Here is a 17,854-nt window from a genome sequence, read left to right on the forward strand (position 1 = left end):
GATCAAGTTCCTGCTAGATTTCTAGTTTTCATCTATTACTCTCCTCATTGCTCATCATGCCTAAGTTGTAATGGACTTCTTTCAGTTCCTTGAATAGGTTATTGGCTCACTCAGGGCCTATGTACTTGTTCCTCCTCCTGCCTAGAGTACTGTCCTAGTCCAGCCATTTCTCCATGTGCCCGTTTCCAATGCCCCCAAATATTCTCCTTACATTCTCTTTTAAAAATTGTGGTTAAAAAAAAACCACATAATATGATATATAACCTCCTAGCATTTTTAAGTGTACAGTGTAGTTTTGTTAACCATGTGCACAATGCTATACAGTAGCTCTCTAGAACTTTTCATGTTGCATAACTGAAACTTTGTATCCATTGAACAGCAAATTTCTCTTTTCCCCTCTCACCATCCCCTGGCAACCATCTCTCTACTTTCTGCTTCTGTAAGTTTGACTTCTTTAGATCCTTCATATAAAACTGGTACAATATTTGTCCTTCTGTGTCTGGCTTATTTCACTTAGTATATCCTCAAGGTTCATTCACATTGTAGCATATAGGATTTCCTCCATATTTAAAGGCTGAATAATATCAATATCCCATTGTCTGTATATGTCGCATTTTCTTTATCCATTCATCTGTTGAAGGACAATTAGGTTCTTTCTATCTCTTGGCTATTGTGAATAATGCTGTGGTGAACAGGGAATTGTTAATCTCTTTCTAGGCCCTGTTTTCCATTCGTTTGGATTAATACCCAGAAATATTTTAGTTCTATTTTTAATTTTTGAGGAACTTCCTTATTCTTTTTCCATAGTGGCTATATATTTTATATTCCCATCTGTAGTGCACAAGGGCTCCCAACTTCTCCGCATCCTTGCAAACATTTGTTATTTTCTGCTTTTTATTTTTTTTTGTTTTGTTTTATTTTTAAATATAAAGACCTTCTTAACAGGTATGAGGTGATATCTCACTGTGGTTTTGGTTTGCATCTCTAGGCTGATTAATGATGTTGAGCATCTTTTCATATACCTGTTGGGCATTTGTATGTCTTCTTTGGAGAAATGACTAATCGAGTCCTTTGCTCATTTTTAAATGGGACTACTTGCTTTTTACTATTGAATTGTAGGATTTCTTTATGTATTTTGTATATTAACCCCTTATCAGACACATGGTTTGCAAATATGTTCTCCCATTCAGTAGGTTGCCTTTTCACTCTGTTATTTCCTTTGCTGCACAGAAGGTTTTTAGTTTAATGTAATCCCACTTTTCTATTTTTACTTTTGTTTATGCTTCTGGTGTTATATCCAAGAAATCATTGCCAAGGCCAATGTTATGGAGCTTTTTGTTTTCTTCCAGGAGTTTTATAGTTTCAGATACTACAGTTAAGTCTTTAATCCATTTTGAGTTAATTTTTGTGTATGGTGTAAGGTGAAGGTCCAATTTCATTCTTTTGCATGTGGATATCCAGTTTTGCCCACATAATTTGTTATAAGACTACCCTTTCCCCATGGTGTAGACTTGGCATCCTTGTCAAAGATCATTTGACTAATATGTGTGGGTTTATTTCTGGGCCCTCTATTCTGTTCCATTGGTCTATATGTCTGTCTTTATGCCAATACCATACTGTTTTGATTATTTTGTAAAAAGTTTTGAAGTCAGGAATGTGGGGTCACCAGTTTCATTCTTCTTTCTCAAGATAGTTTTGGCTATTCAAGGTCCTTTGTGATTCCATATGAATTTTAGCATTGCCTTTTCTGTTTCTGCCAAAAAAGTAAAATAAAATGCCATTGGGATTTTGATAGGGATCACATTGAATCTATAGGTTATTTTGGGTAGTATGGACATAGTTAACAATGTTAAGTATTTCAATCAATGAACGTGTAATGTGTTTCCATTATTTGTTGTTTAATTTCTTTTAGCAATGTTTTGTTTTTCATTGTACAAGTCTTTTGTTTCCTTGTTTAAATTTATTTCTATGTATTTTATTGTTTTTGATGCTTGTGAGTGGAATTGTGTTTTTCAATTTTCTTTTTGGATTATTTCTTGTTTGTATATAGAAATGTAACTAATTTTTATTTTTTTCTGATTTTTTTTTTTTTTTAAATCCTGGAACTTGGCTGAATTCGTTTTTTAGTTCTAACATGGGTTTGTTTTTGTTGTTTGTTTTGTGGAATCTTTACGGTTGTCTACCTATAAGATCATATTATCTGCAAACAGAGATAATTTTACTTTTCATTTCCTTTCTGATTTGGATGCCTTTTGTTTCTTTGTGTTGCCAAATTTCTCTGGTTAGGACTTCCAATACTATGTTCAATAGAAGCTCTGAGAGTTGTCATTCTAGCATTGTTCATGCTCTGTAGAGGAAACGTTTTTAGTTTTTACCTTTGAGTATGATGTTAAATCTGCGCTTTTCATATGTAGCCTGTATTTCTGGAGGCAATTTTCTTCTGTTCCTCTTTGTTGTTTTTATCATGAAATAGTGCTGAATTTGTCACAAGCTTTTTCTGAATCTATTGAGATGATTATGTGATGTTTTTCACTACGTTTTGTTAATATGATATATCATGTTGATTGATATTTGCATGGTGAACTATCCCTGCATTCCATGGATAAATTCCACCTGGTCATGGTGTATATGATCCTTCAAATGTGCTATTGAATTTGTTTTTCTAGCACATTGTTGAGGATTTTTGTGCCTATATTCGTCAGACATACTAGTCTGTAGTTATTTTGTTGTTGTTGTTACTGTTCTTGTAATTTCCTTCTCTGGCTTTAACATCAGGGTAATGTTGGCCTCATAAAGTGAGTTTGGAAGTGTTTCCTTCTCTTCAGTCTTTGGGAAGAGTTTGAGAAAGATTAACATTAATTTTTCTTTAAATGTTTGGTAGAATTCTCCTGCGAAGCAATCTGATTCTTGACTTTTCTTTGGTATGTTTTTACCAAACTTACCTTACTAGTTATAGATCCGTTCAGATTTTCTGTTTCTTCATGATTCAGTCGTGGTTGGTTATATGTTCTAGGAATTTCTTCTAGATTATTTTATTGTTTTCATATAGTTGTTTATTGTAGTCTCTATAATCCTTTTTATTTCTGTGGCATCATTTGTAATGACTCCTTTTTATTTCTGATTTTATTTGAGTCTTTGTTTAGAAAAACAGTTCGTCAATTTTGGTGATGTTTTCAAACATCAACTGTTTAGTTTTGTTGATTATTTTCCTACGGGCTTTCTATTCTCTTTTTATTTATTTCTGCTTTAGTCTTTATTTTCTCCCTTCTGCTAATTTGGGCTTAGTTTGTTCCTCTTTTTCTAGTTACTTGAGGTATAAAGTTAAGTTGTTTATTTGAGATCTTTCTTCTTTTTAATTTAGGCATTTATTGCTATAAACTTTTCTCTTAGTACTTAACTGCTTTTCTTCCATCCCATTAGTTTTGATGTGTTGTCTTTTTGTTTTTATTTGTCTCAAGATATATTCTAATTTCTCTTGATTTCTTTTTTGACCAGTTGGTTGTTCAAGTTGTTTAATTTTCACATATTTGTGAATTTTCCACAATAGATGACATGTTAGGTCACAAATAAGTCTTAACATGTTTAAGAAGATTAAAATCATGCCAAGTGTGTTTTCTAACCATAATATAATGAAAGTAAAAATTGATAGTATTTTCCTTCTGCCCCTTTCTTCTAAAATTTATTAAGAGTTGTTTGTGACCTAACATGTTATCTATCCTGGAGACTGTTCCATGTGTGCTTGAGAAGATTGTGTATTCTGCTGCTGTTGAATGTACTGTTTTGTGTATGTCTGTTAGGTCTGTTTTGTCAACAATGTTGTTCAAGTCTTCTGTTTCCTTATTGATCTTCTGTGTGAAAGTTTTATTCATTATTGAAATCCCCTACCATTATTGTAGTAGTGTTGTGTAGTCCTCCCCTCAGTTTTATTGTTTGCTTCCTGTATTGGGTTCTTTGATGTTGGGTGCATATATGTTTGTAATTGTAACATATTTCTGGTGAATTGACTCTTTTACGGTTATATGTCCTTCTTTCTCGTGACTCTTTTTGATTTATAGTCTGTTTGGTCTGATATAAATTTGGCCACACTGCTCTCTTTTGTTACCATTTGCATACAATATCTTTTTCCGTCCTTTCATTTTCAGCCTGTGTGTCCATGAATCTAAAGTGAGTCTCTTGTATACAGCATATAGTTGGATCTTGTTTTTTTAATTCATTTAGCCAGTTTCTGTTTTTTGATTGGGGAGTTTTACCCATTTACATTTAAAGTAATTACTGACAGTGAAGGACTTAGTATTGCCATTTTATTTTTTTTTCTGTCTTATAGCTTTTTGTCCCTCTTTCCTCTCTTGCTATCTTCCTTTGTATTTGTTGATTTTTTTGGTAGTGTCGTATTTTAATTCTTTTCTCATTTTCTTTTGTGTATCTTCTATAGATATTTTCTTTGTAGTTACCATATTTTCTTTGTAGTTACCAGTGTAGTTACCACTTAGTTACTATAACTAAGACATTATAGTAATTTATTTTAACCTGATATTTTCAATCATACACAAAACCTCTAGTATTTTACTCCCTTTTCATTATTGATGTCATTATTTTTGTATTATGTGTCCATTAACATATTTTATAGCTATACTTATTTTTTATACATTTGTCTTTTAATTTCTTTACCAGATTCAGTGATCTAAACACCGTGGTTACAGTATTCTATATTTGCCTACAGTACTCTGTAGTTGTCTATATGTTTACCTTTATCAGTAAACTTCATACTCCTGTGTTGCTGTGTAGTATTCTTTTGTTGCAACTTGAAGTACTTATAAGAACTTCTTAGAAGGCAGGTCTAGTGCTGATGAATTCTCTCAACTTTTGTTTACCTAGGGAAATCTTTATTTCTCCCTAATGTTCAAAGGACAGTTTTGCTGGATATAGTATTCTTGTTTGGAAAATTTTTTTTCTTTCAGCACTTTGAATATATCATCCTACTCCTTTCTGGCCTATGAGGTTTCTGCTGAGAAATCTGCTGATAGTCTTGTGGGGGCTCTGTACATTACAAGCTTTTCTATTGCTGCTGTCAAATTTCTCTTTGTCCTTTAATGTGACAATTTGATTTTAAGGTGTTTTGGTGTGGACCTTTTAGGATACCTCCCTTTTGAAATTTTTGTGTTTTATGAAACTGCATTTTTATTTCCTTTCCCAGATTTGGGAAGTGTTTGTCCATTATTTCGTCAAATAAACATTCTGCCTCTTTATTTCTCTTCTCTGTGACTACCATAATGCATATATTGGTCCTTTAATGGTGTCCTATAAGTCCTTTAGGCTTTCTTCACTTTTTTTCATACTTTTTTTGTCCTCTGAATGGATAATTTCAAATGACATATCTTCAAGTCCAGAAATTCTTTCTTTTGATTGATGAGCACTGTTCTTGAGCCCCTTTCGTGAAATTTTCAATTAAACTATTATATTCTTCAGCTCTAAAATTTGTATTTGGTTCTTTTTTATAGCTTCTGTCTGTTTGTGGATGTGTAAAATGAATTTTGTATTTTCAAAATCACCAAAACCCATCTACTGATATTTGAAATATAATTTTATTTATCTTTACACTATTATTTAGTCAGAGTTGACCATGTTTATTGCTCATACGGATTTTCAATAATTATTGCCAAGGCATCCTTGGTGTATTAGTATGGGACCCCTTAAGTAGGATGTGACTAGGCCTTTACTTTCTTAGCTTAATGATGGATGTTTGTTATAGGGCTAAGAACTCACTGCCATCTCACACTTTTTATTTTAAATCTTAAAATTGTCTCAGATTTTTATCTGTTTTAGGAAAACTGGAATGTAGTCCAATATTAAATTTTAACTGCTATTGTGTAGCATGTGGCTGAGCAGTTTAACAGTGTCTCATTTCAAAGTGACCTAGTTCTTTTTGTTGATGAAATATTTGATATATGGTGGAAGTTCATTGATAGTTTGACCCCTTGAACTGCTTTTTCATTGGTTCCCTCAGTTGGAGTGAAATCTCCTGCTTGTTTCAAGGGCAGTGTTCAGACACACTGGCATCTCTGGTTTATATATGTTAATGTTATACTTTAATCATATCTTAATTTGGAGATTATGCTTATGGAATTATTTTAAAGTTTTGTTACGGTAACGTGATAGAATTTTTAGGGATCACATTTTGAAAACTATTGGCTTTCTATTTCCCTGTGAAAGCCCAAGTGTGGTAGCGTAGAAGCAGTCAAGTCATCATGCTGTGAAAACAAATACAACACTTACAAATATGTAGTAAATACATTGATTCAAAATGAATTGTAAACCAGATACTGTTATTGTACAACATGCATCTTCTCCTACTTTTCCTGCTTCAAGTTTTTTATTTGTTCTGGATTATAGTTATTCTCCTAGTATGAATCACATGCCAGTTAGAGAATCATGTCATGCACCTTCTCTGTTGATTTGTTGATATGTATCACTGTGGGAGGTATACACAGGGATATGTGGGACTTCATGGAAATATTTTCTTCTTTCACTTCTTTCACTGTATTTGATCTGCTAGTTTTATCGTATCACTTGAATCCATCCGTTTTTTTGAACCCCTTTGTTACAGTTCAGGAATTAATTTCTTTCATGAATTATTAAAATAAATCCTCCATCTAATCTCCATTTTTTTCAGTTTCTTTCTTCCTTTAGTCTGAATTTTACATAATTGTCCTATAGTAGCATAAATATCTTCATATATCTTTCAGTGATTCTCTGTTTCCTATTTTCTGTTTGATTTGACCTCTCTTAAGTTTTCTAGAAAACTCATAGTCATCTTTGAATACCCATGTAAATATCTCCCCTTTATGAAATCTTTCCTGACCTCCATGGACATATTTCAGTTGATTCATCTCCTGTGATCTCATAAAATGTCATACAGACTTTTCAACCAGATTTTTGAAACATCTTATTCTTTCTTTGTGTTTCAGGTTTCTCTTGTGAATGTTAACTTCTCAAACACAGAGACCAGGTCTTCTCTAAATTATCTATCTAAGTACAATATTTGGCACAGAACAGTACCTGTTGAGAAAATAAATGGCTCAAAAATGAGCATATGTATATTCGTTTATCTCCCATAGGAAAAATTTAAAATACACTCCTTAAAGTTTATGTGACCTACAATATAATTGTTAAATAGTTTGTAGATATGGATTATCTTACTATCATTAAGGAACTGGATAAATACTATTTTTATGTATATGTATAAATATTAAAATGCAAAGAGATGCTTAATAAGATAATGCAGTTTTCCATGTTTTTACCAGGACTCAACAAATATAAAAAGCAAGCATAAAGGCAGTCAAGAACTTTATATCAGAGTGACACCTAGTGGTAATTGTATTGGTCTGTTAATGTTTTTAGTGTTCTATTTATTACTAGTTTCATTTTATTACAGAATCCTCCTGGGTTATCTTACCTTGAATAAATTTAAAAAATTAAAGCATTGGTTCTTCTATAAAATTACTATCTGCTCTGAAGTAATGTGATCTGGAGGGTAGGAATTATTGTATTATTATATCTGTAAGATCTAGCAATGGATTTAACCTAATATACAGGTATTTGTCCAATAAAGTTTGTTGAATCAGTGCTGTTAAGCAAACTTACTTTTGTTGGGCCTGTTCTCCATAGCCTTAATTTCGTGAATGTAGCAGAAAAATAGGTCTGTTATTAGTTGAACCCTTTGCCTTTTTCCCCCTGTTTTTAATCTAATTTCTGAAACCTGCTTTTATTATGTTGGGTCCCATTTTAGTTTAAAACAATCATATTGAGTATGGGAAGAGTTAAGACATTTAGCAAGTACATTTTGATCATGAAAAAGTAGTTCAGGATATTTCAAACAAGTTTTTGTCTTGAATCTATAAACTTAGTTTGTGGCCTTGACATGGCAACTCAAATTATGTAATTTTTGGCACATGCCTTAACCCCTCTGTGACTTAGCAACCCTTTATGAATAGTAAGTACTATATAAGTTGTTTGTTGTTGTTGTTGTTGTTGTTAGTGCATGTGAAAAGCAAAGAGTAGCAAACTTATTTGCCTTGTTCTGATATTGGGAGAATGAAATGACAAAAGGACTGATCATAGCTTGTACTTTTGGGGAAGAAAGCAAATGTTGTGCCTTGTTCTTTGGTCCATTTGCAAACTGATGTTTGTTACCTCCATTCCAACAATTATGTACTTTCCGAATTATACATAAAATCATTTTAAAGTCTAAGCAGCATCTCAAACTGTGGTCTTAATGTGCATAATTTACTTTTATTTGTACATTGGGAACGTTTCTTTAATCTAGTTTCACATTTTAAAATATTGTACTTCCAGTAAATTTTTTTTTTTAAATAGAGCAGTTTATAAAGAACAAATTGAGTATCTTCTTTTTCTCATTAACTCTGTGCTAGTATCAATTTTGTATATAGTTTAAGATTGCCATTTTATGGAAAGCCTTTAAACTCCACTTTATTTTTTGTGAAATTTATTGACAATTATTTTTCTCTCAACTGCTTTTATCTCTCATGTCACTTTTGTTGTCTTATCTTCAAAGCAAGGCAGTGAAGATCAGAAACCTAGACTTATGTTTTCTAACATCTTTATTTTCTGTTGTTCATCTTTCAGTCTCTTCTTTCTCTGGTACTTGCCTATAATCTTTGATACTTCCTTTGAAAGAGTCTAAACAACGTTCCTTTTTTGAAAGAGTAAACATACATGGTAATGGCTATAATGATAAATGACTCTGTACTTTCCATGGTCTCATATTTAGCAATTACTACTGAAAATTAGGAAGTAAATTCCAAAGACTTTTGTCAAATTAGAATAGGTCATTTTATTATAGATGTTTGTTGTTACTTTGGGCTTAAAATTATGCTAAGTTCTTAGGCTATATGTAAATAAAGCAGTCCTTATTTCAGAGGACTCCATGGTCTATATCCAGATAGGAGCAGGGAAGAAGACATGGAAATAAAGAGTATTTATCCATTCATATATTCCATTCATTCATTTTTTCATTTATTCTCACACACATACTTATACACACTACCTACTGTGCACCAGTCACCTTGCTCACTATACTTCCTATACAACCCTTGCGACAAGTGTGAGACAGATGTTATTATCTCTGTTTCAAAGATGAATAAACCGAGGCTCAGAGAATTCCTGAACCACAAATTCAGTCTTAAACTGAATCTAGAATTCATGATCTTTCCAATAAAATAATTTCTATCATGAAAGTATGGACAAAGTGCTATGAGGATATTAAAAAGGAAGCAATTAATTCAATTTTAGCTGGTGTTTTGGGAGTGTGGAAAGGGAATATATAAGGTTGTGGGGATGGTCAGGAAAGATTTCAGAGAGGGACCAGGCTTATGAAATATGAGTCAAATGGTCATGTGGATAAAATGGGGGGAAAATTTAGTCAAGAAAAGCACAGAGACAGGAAGGAGAATGGTGTTCCTGGAGGAATAATGAGGAATGTGCAGTCTTGAACATAAAGTTGGGTTGTGGTCTTCAGTTAGTTGAAAAGTTTACTTAAATAGAATCTTTTCCCACCAGTGACAGATTCATGCTATACCCTCTCTCCCATGATTCTGCCTTAGTCCTTGCCTCTGTCCTTTTATACTCAATGACTTATTTATTTATTTTTTTTCAAGTTTAGAATTTTTTTTTTATTTATTAGTTTCAGGTGTACAAGACAAGGTAATACTTAGACGTTCATCATTTATATCCCTCACACTGTGAACCCCCCTCCCCCCATCCATTATCCCTCCGACCTCACACTGAACCATCACATTATATATATAAAATTATAGTTGGCATTCATTAATGTTTAGCTTCTGGTGTACAGTGCCATGATCAGGTATCCACAGTATCCCTGAGGTGGTCTCCCAAATAGGACGCATGTCCATCGGATACCCAACAAAATCTTTACAACATTATTGAATACCTTCCCCAAATTCATTTTCAAAAAAACCCTGAGGCCATCTTGTGGTTACCAGCTGCTTCCAAATCCCTTCACCTTTCCCCTTATCCCCAACCGCCCCCCCACACCCATCTAACAACTCTCGGTTTTTTCTTTGTGTCCCCAAAACTGTTTCTGATTAGTTCATTCACATAGTCTTTTCTTTAGATTCCATATATAAGTGAGATCATATGGTACTTGTCTTTCTCTTTCTGACTTATTTCACTTAACATAATGTTCTCTAGATCCATCCATGTTGCTGCAAATGATAAGATTTCTTTCTTCTTTATGGCTGCGTAATACTCCACTCAATGACTTATTTTCACATTACTTTGAGACAGCCAGAACCTGTATCCCCATTTTATAGATGTGAGAAATAACAAAAGAGAATAAGTGACATATTGGTTAATGGAGATTAATAGGTTTGGAGGGCATCTATAATAATAGTATTTAGTTTAATTGGCCACAAATTAAGCAGTCTTTTCCACATTTTTGTCTTAGAGTCATCTAGTGGGTGCTTAAATGCTTTTAGCAATGGGATGCTGTTTTTTTCTTTAAAGCATTGATTCCATTGTTCATCAACTCTGACTGTAATTTTATAAATAAAAACATTTTATACACTAACCACGTGCAAAAAATGAGGTATCAGTTGTATGTTAGTATATCCTTATTTTTGAGTTGCCACCTGTAAGCTCTATTCCTTTGACCTCACTCTGTTGTCAGAGACAGACTATGTAGGTAAATATATTTTCCTCTTGACAGTTCTTCAGATATTAAAAGACAGTACTTTTTCTCGTATTTCCTCAGAGAAAAGAAATATCTTTAGTTCATTCAACCATTACAGAATTGTGTTGAATTTAAAATGCACATATACATATCGAAGGATACAATGTACAGCATGGTGACTATAGTTAACAATAGTGTATTGTACCTTAGAAATTTGCTAAGAAAGTACATCTTAAAAGTTCTCATCACAAGAAAAAATTGTGACTATGTGAGATGATTGATGTTAACTAAACTTACTGTGGTAATCAGTTCACAACATACACATATATCAAATCATTATGTTGTATACCTTGGACTAATACAATGTTGTTATATCTCAAAACTGGCAAAATTGCATACTGCAGATGCTAGTTGTTACAGTTATTTTTTCTGATGCATCACTTTTGGATATTTTTCCACTTTAGAACCATGATTCATTTTAGGATGTCAGTGCTGCATATAAAGTGTGACACTCAGTGCCCACCTTGGGTTGAGAAAACACGGTTGGTCTGTCCTCTTCCTTGATTGAAGCAAGTCATTTCTATTAGTGCAGCCTAAATTAGCTTTTGGAATTCCTTTTCCATGATGTTTCAGAGTCTCAAAGTGAGATAGTGATTGGAGTTACTTCTCTATACTTTATATATCTTTGTATAGCAATTGTTTCGTGGGTTTTTTTAAACAAATCTATCCTGTGAGACTGTTAGTTCCTCAAAGATGGACATAATTTCTTCTTTATATTGTGCTTGTTCCTTGGCAATAGTAGGTATTAAGTATTAGTTAAATATTTGAATGCATTTATTGAGTAATGGGATAAGCACTGGTCTAATACTAAAACTTTTAGAGTTAAAAAGTATCTTCTTCCTTTTGTTTTTTTCTTTTAGTTTGCAATGTTTTCTTGGTGAGTGCTTCCTTTCTTACAGGCCAATTCTTGTATAGCTTGTATTTCTGATTAGTCAGACCATTCTTCTCTCGCTTTCTAAGGCCAGTTTGTTTGCCATTGTAGTGGGCGAAAGTCTGGAGAAGAGAAAACAATAGGAAGATGCACTTAATGTATGGCATGGCTAACTATTACCTCTTCCATCAACACAGCAATCTCTTGTAAAAACGTAGTCCATCTTGATATTTTTGGATTGTTGTACTTATGAGGTGATCCTCTCTTTACTGCTCTCCTTATCCCCTCTTCTTTTAGTCATTTATATCATTATAGACTATTAGAGTGTCCCACAAACAGATTTCATTTGGAAACTCTTTTATAAGCTTGGAAAATGGATTCTAGTTTGGAGAGAACGAAGGAGACGTAGCTATACTTTATTTAATTCTCACTCCAAAGACATAAAGATTATAGGTTAATTCAAGGGTATATGATAACCCAGAAGACATTAGAACAAATTGCTTAGCCCTCATTTCCTGACTCGGTCATAACAATAACTCAGACCCTGATATAGACTGACATCACTGTAAGTTTCGCCAGGATTCTTAGGTATGTATGTTTTCTCTAGTCAGGTGAGATCCTTTCCCCTTTACTATTCTGTTGTGGAAATACCAGCCTTCTATAAGATAGCCTCCTAATTAGTTTCCCTACCTCTAGTCTTGTTCCATTCTTGCTGATTCTTCATAGTGCTTCTTGCTCTCCTTGCATTTGTTTACACATTTGTTTATTCTCTCAATAAGTATTTTCTACATTGACCCAATCATAGATGTAGAATGGAGAAGAAAACAGGCATGGTATTTGTCTTCATAGGACTTACAATCTAGTAAGGGATATAGACATAACCAATTTATAAATAAATTGCAACTTATGGTAACTGATCTTATAAGAATACACATAGAATCATATCACTCCTGTGATTATAAAAAATTTCATATACCTTATCAATTGGCTAAAAAAGAAAAACCACATGATCATCTTAATACTTAAAGAAAAAGCATTTAACAAAATTCAATATCCATTTGAAAAAAACTCTCCAAAATTAGGAATAAAACGTAGATTCTTCAACCTGATAAAGGGCATTTATAATAATCTAACACCTAGCATACTTGATGGTGAAATATTGAATGCTTTCACCCAAAATTTGAGAACAAGGCAAGATGGTCATTCCTGCCACTTCTAGCATTCTACTAGAGGTCCTCAACAATGCAATATGGCAAAAAAAAAAAAAAAAAAAAAAAGGAAGAAAAAGAAAATACAGATTTAAAAAGAATTAAAACTGTCTTTATTCAAAAATGATATAAATATGGAGAAAACCCCAAAGAATTTACAAGAAGGCTACTAAAATTAATAATTGAATTTAGCATGGTCAAAAGATACAAAGTCAACATACAAAAATCAATTATATTTCTATATACTAGCAACAAACAACTGGAAACTAAAATTAAAAAAAAAATACCTTTTACAATATTGTTTAAAAAAAGACCTAGGGATAAATTTAGCAAAAAAATATGTAAGGCTGAAGCTATAAAACATTGCTGAAAACAATTAAAAGTCTAAATAAATGGAGAGATATGTCCATGAATTGGAAGACTCAATATTGTTAGAATGTCATTTTTCCTCACATTGCTTTATAGAATCAGTACAATTCCAATAAGGATGTCAGCTTTAATAAAAGTTATTGACAAGTTGATTACAATATTTATATTAAAATGTAAATGGCAAAGAGCGGTCAAAACAATTTTGAAAAAGAACAAACTTAGATGACTTCATCCCACACAATTTTAAGGCAGTAATTATGACAATATAGTATTGGCAAAAAGAGGTCATTGGAAAAGAATAGAGAATCTAGAACTAGACCCACATATACCTGGTCAGTCAGTTTTTTACAACTTTCCAAGTTTATTCAATTCAGTGGGAATAAATATTCTTTTCATCAAACAGATCTGGTACAATTGGACATCCAAATGTCCTCCCCCCATGAAAAAAAGAAGAGCCTGGAGAACCTTACCTCTTACACCTCTTATGAATATTAACCCTAAAGAAGAAGAACCTCGAAGAACCCCTGTACAATAATTAACACCAAATAATTGACAAGCCTAAATGTAGGAGCTAAAATTGTAAAATTTATGAAAGAAACTCTTTGACTTTGAATTAGGCAGTTTTTCTTTATTTCAGTGAGGACACAAAAAGCAAAAACCATAAAAGAAAAATTGAAATAGTGAACTTCTTCAAAATTATACACTCTGCTTTCTGAAAGGCATTCTTTTTTTTTTTTTTATAGTTTTATTTTATTTTATTTTTACATCCCTCACACCGTGAACCCCCCTCCCCCCATCCACCACCACCCCGACCTCACACGGAGTGAAAGGCATTCTTAAGAGGATGATTAAAAGATAAGCTGAAGACTGGGAGTATGTATTTGAAAAGCACATATCTTATAAAAGGACTTGTATTTAGAATATCTAAAGAACTCTTAAAACTCAATCTTTTTTTTTTAGTTAAAATTTATTGGGGTGACAATGGTTAGTAAAGTTACATAGTTTTCAGGTATACAATTCTGTATTACATCATCAATATATCACGTTGTGTGTTCACCACCCCAGCGTCAGTTCTCCTTCCATCACCATATGTATTTGACCCCGTTTACCCTCTTCTACCACCCAAAACTCAGGAAGACAAGGCAAAGATTTTAAAAGACACTTCATCGAAGAAGACATGGGTAGAAAATAATCACATAAAAACATGTTCAACACCATTAGTTATTAGGGAAGTGCAAACTAAAATCATGATGCAATATATCTACACACCTATTAGAATGACTAAAATTAAAAAGACTAAATACCAAGGGCTTGTATGGATGCAGAGCAACTGGAACTTTCATACTCGTATATGCTGGTAGTAATGCAAAATGATACTGACACTTTTGAAGACAGTTTGGTAGGATCTTATAAATTAAAATACATACTTTCTATATGACCCAGTAATTCTATTTTTAGGTATTTACTCAAGAGAAATGAAAATATGTTCCCACAAAGACAGGTACATGAATATTCAGCAACTTTATTCACAGTTGCTCCAAACTGGAAACACCTCAGTTGTCTATCACCTGAGTAGATAAACAACTTGTAGTATAACTGTGCAATGGAATAATACTTAGCAATAAAAAGGAACAAACCACTAATGCAAGCAACAACACAGAAGAATCTCAAAATATTATGCCTAGTGAAAGGAACCAGACACAAAAAGGAATCTGTTTAATTCCATTTATATAACTTTCTGGAAGGGCAAAGCTAGTGAAAGAAATCAGATCAGTGGTTGCCAGAAGTTAGGGATGGGGATGGAATTGACCATATAGGGGAATACAAGGGAACATTTCATGGTGATGGAAATGTTTATTGTCTTGATTGTGGTGGTGATTTCACAGGAATATACACATGTATCTGATTATTTCAGTAGAGGGAGGAAAAAGCATTTGACAATATTTAACATTCGTTTCAGAAATGTTTATTTTTTTTAAACCTGCAGCAAAGTAAGAATAGAAGGAAACTTTGTCAACCTGATAAAGCACATTGCTGAAGAACATACAATTAAAATACCGTTTCCCCGAAAATAAGACCTAGCCAGACAAGCCGCTCTACTGCATCTTTTGGAGCAAAAATTAATATAAGACCCAGTCTTATCTAACATAAGATGCAGTAGAGCGGATTGTCTGGCTAGGTCTTATTTTCGGGGAAACAAGGTAATACTTTAAAGACTACATACTTCCCTCCTAAGATGAGTAATACAAGGTTCATTCAGAATATGTCTAGTCAATACTTTACAGAAAGTATGCAAAATGCTCACTAATTGCACAAAAAGATGTTTAATGTCATTAGTTATTCATCATTAGGGAATACAAATTGAAACCACAATGACAAACCACGCCCACTGGAATGTCTAAAAAAGACCAGAAAATTCCATATAGTGATATGGAGCAAATGGAACTTTTGGTGTAATGCAAGATGATACTATCACTTTGGAAAACAGGTTGGCTATTTTTTTTTTTAAGGAATATTTAATAAGGTCAGTAACATACTTTTCTAACATGTATTTTTGTCTGAATTGAAAGCAAAACATCTTGTTCATTGGGTGAACATGGCCTGCTTTATTGTGTACACTGAGTGCAATTAAAAAAATAACTGTAGTTATAATTCCAGACTTAGGAATTTGAATAGATGCAGTATTCTCTCCTTTTTTTCATATGGGAAAAGAAAATTCATTTGTAAAGCATTTGAAGATTGGACAAAAATTTTATAGCTGTATTCTTAGGATCACTCTGTAGAGTCTTCATGATTCAGATGATACCATGGAAGCTTCAATTCAACCTGTTAGAGAAGACTTTCCAGCTCGCATGTCCTCTATGTAGGTCAGGAATCTGGGCATGGCTTACCTGGTCTCAGGGCCACAATCATCAAGTGTCATCTCAAGGCTCAACTAACTAAAGAAGAACCACTGATGGGGTTGCTGGCAGGATTTATTTCCACGTGAGCTATTTAACTGGGAGCCTCATTTCCCCTTGGAGGCTGCCCTCAGTTCCTTGTTGTATTTGCCTCTCCATAGAACATTTCACAATAAGGCAGCTGTCTTCATCAGAGTGAGCAAATAAGAGGCCAATAGAGAGGGTATCTTAGCAAAATGGAAGCCACAGTCTTTTGTAACCTAACTCAAAAGTGTCATCCCGATACCATCGTTGTATTCTCTTTGTTAGAAGTACTGGTTCAGGCCACACTCCGGGAGGGGAGTTCAAAGGGCATGGCTGCTATGAGGTGAGGAGCATTGGAAGCTATTTCAGAAGCTACTGCACGCTATACTAAGCAATATATACTGGGCTACTACTAAGCAATGAAAAGGAACTGTTTATTGATACACACAACAACATGGATGAATCTCAAAAACATGCAAAGCAAAAGAACCCAGACATAAAAGATAACAGACAAAACTAATCTTTAGGGTGAGAAGGAAGATCAGAGGTTGGGGTGGGTTAGGCTTTTGTTTCAAAGGGGTCTGGGCAAATTTTTTGTGATATAGGAAATGTTCCTTATCTGATTATGGTGGTGGTAGCTATTATGTATAAATCATCCAGTTAAGTTCTTTTAAAAATATGCTGTTGGGGTCAGTAGACTGTTCTTTTTAAAAAATATATTTTTCTAGTTTTACTGAGATACAATTGATATACAACACGGTATAAGCTTAAGGTGTACAGTGTACTGACTTGATTTACATATATTGTGAAATTATTACAATAAGTTTAGCTAACATCTATTGTCTCATGTAGATACAAAAAAAGTGTTTTTTTCACTGTGATGAGAACTCTTAGGGTTTACTCTCTTTAACAACTTTTAAATATACCACACAGCAGTGTTACCTATACTCACCATGTAATATGTTACATTCCCAGTACCTTTTTATCTTATGACTAGAAGTTTGTACCTTTTGACCACCTTCATCCAATTCTTTTACCCCCACTCCCCTCACTGGTTACCGTTTTTTCTATGAGTGTTTTTTGTTTGTTTTTAGGATTACATATGTAAGTGAGATAAACAGTATTTGTCTTTATTTGATTTATATCACTTAGCATAATACCCTCAAGGTCCATTCATGCTGTTGCAAATAGCAGGATTTCCTTCTGTTTTTAATATTCCATTTTATGTGTGTGTGTGTGTGTGTGTGTGTGTGTACGTACAGATATCCCACAACTTCTTATCCATTCACCTGTTGATAGACATGTAGATTGTTTCCATATCTTGGTTATTGTAGATAGTGCTGCTATGAATATGGGGGTGCAGATAGCTCTTCAATGTTGTGTTTTGTTTCCTTCAGATGTATTCCCAGAAATAGAATTGCTGGATCATACGGTAGTTCTATTTTTAATTTTTTGAGAAACCTCCATAGTGTTTTCTTATCAGATATGTGTTTGCAAATTCAATGGACTGTTTTTGATGACATCTGCATATCTTCATAATTTACTGGGTAACATACAGGGATGCTGTAGTGCAGTGCCATCTTGTGTTACGATCTTTGGCGTCAGGCAGACCCAGATTTGACTACTGGCTCTGAAACTCGCTGCCTTCTACCACTTCACTGCCCTAAATTATGTTGACTATCCTTGAAACAATAACTACTGTTTATTGAGAGCG

The 17,854-nt window shown here is 33.4% G+C and overlaps 1 protein-coding gene across 3 annotated transcripts in view; it reads left to right on the plus strand.

Annotated features, from left to right (window-relative positions):
- Nucleotides 1-17,854, plus strand: part of FAF1 (Fas associated factor 1) — a 389,289-nt gene that overhangs the window by 111,049 nt on the left and 260,386 nt on the right. The window lies entirely within an intron of this gene.

The sequence above is a fragment of the Rhinolophus hipposideros genome (assembly GCF_964194185.1).
Source record: "Rhinolophus hipposideros genome assembly, chromosome: 8".
Classification (NCBI taxonomy): Eukaryota; Metazoa; Chordata; class Mammalia; order Chiroptera; family Rhinolophidae; genus Rhinolophus; species Rhinolophus hipposideros.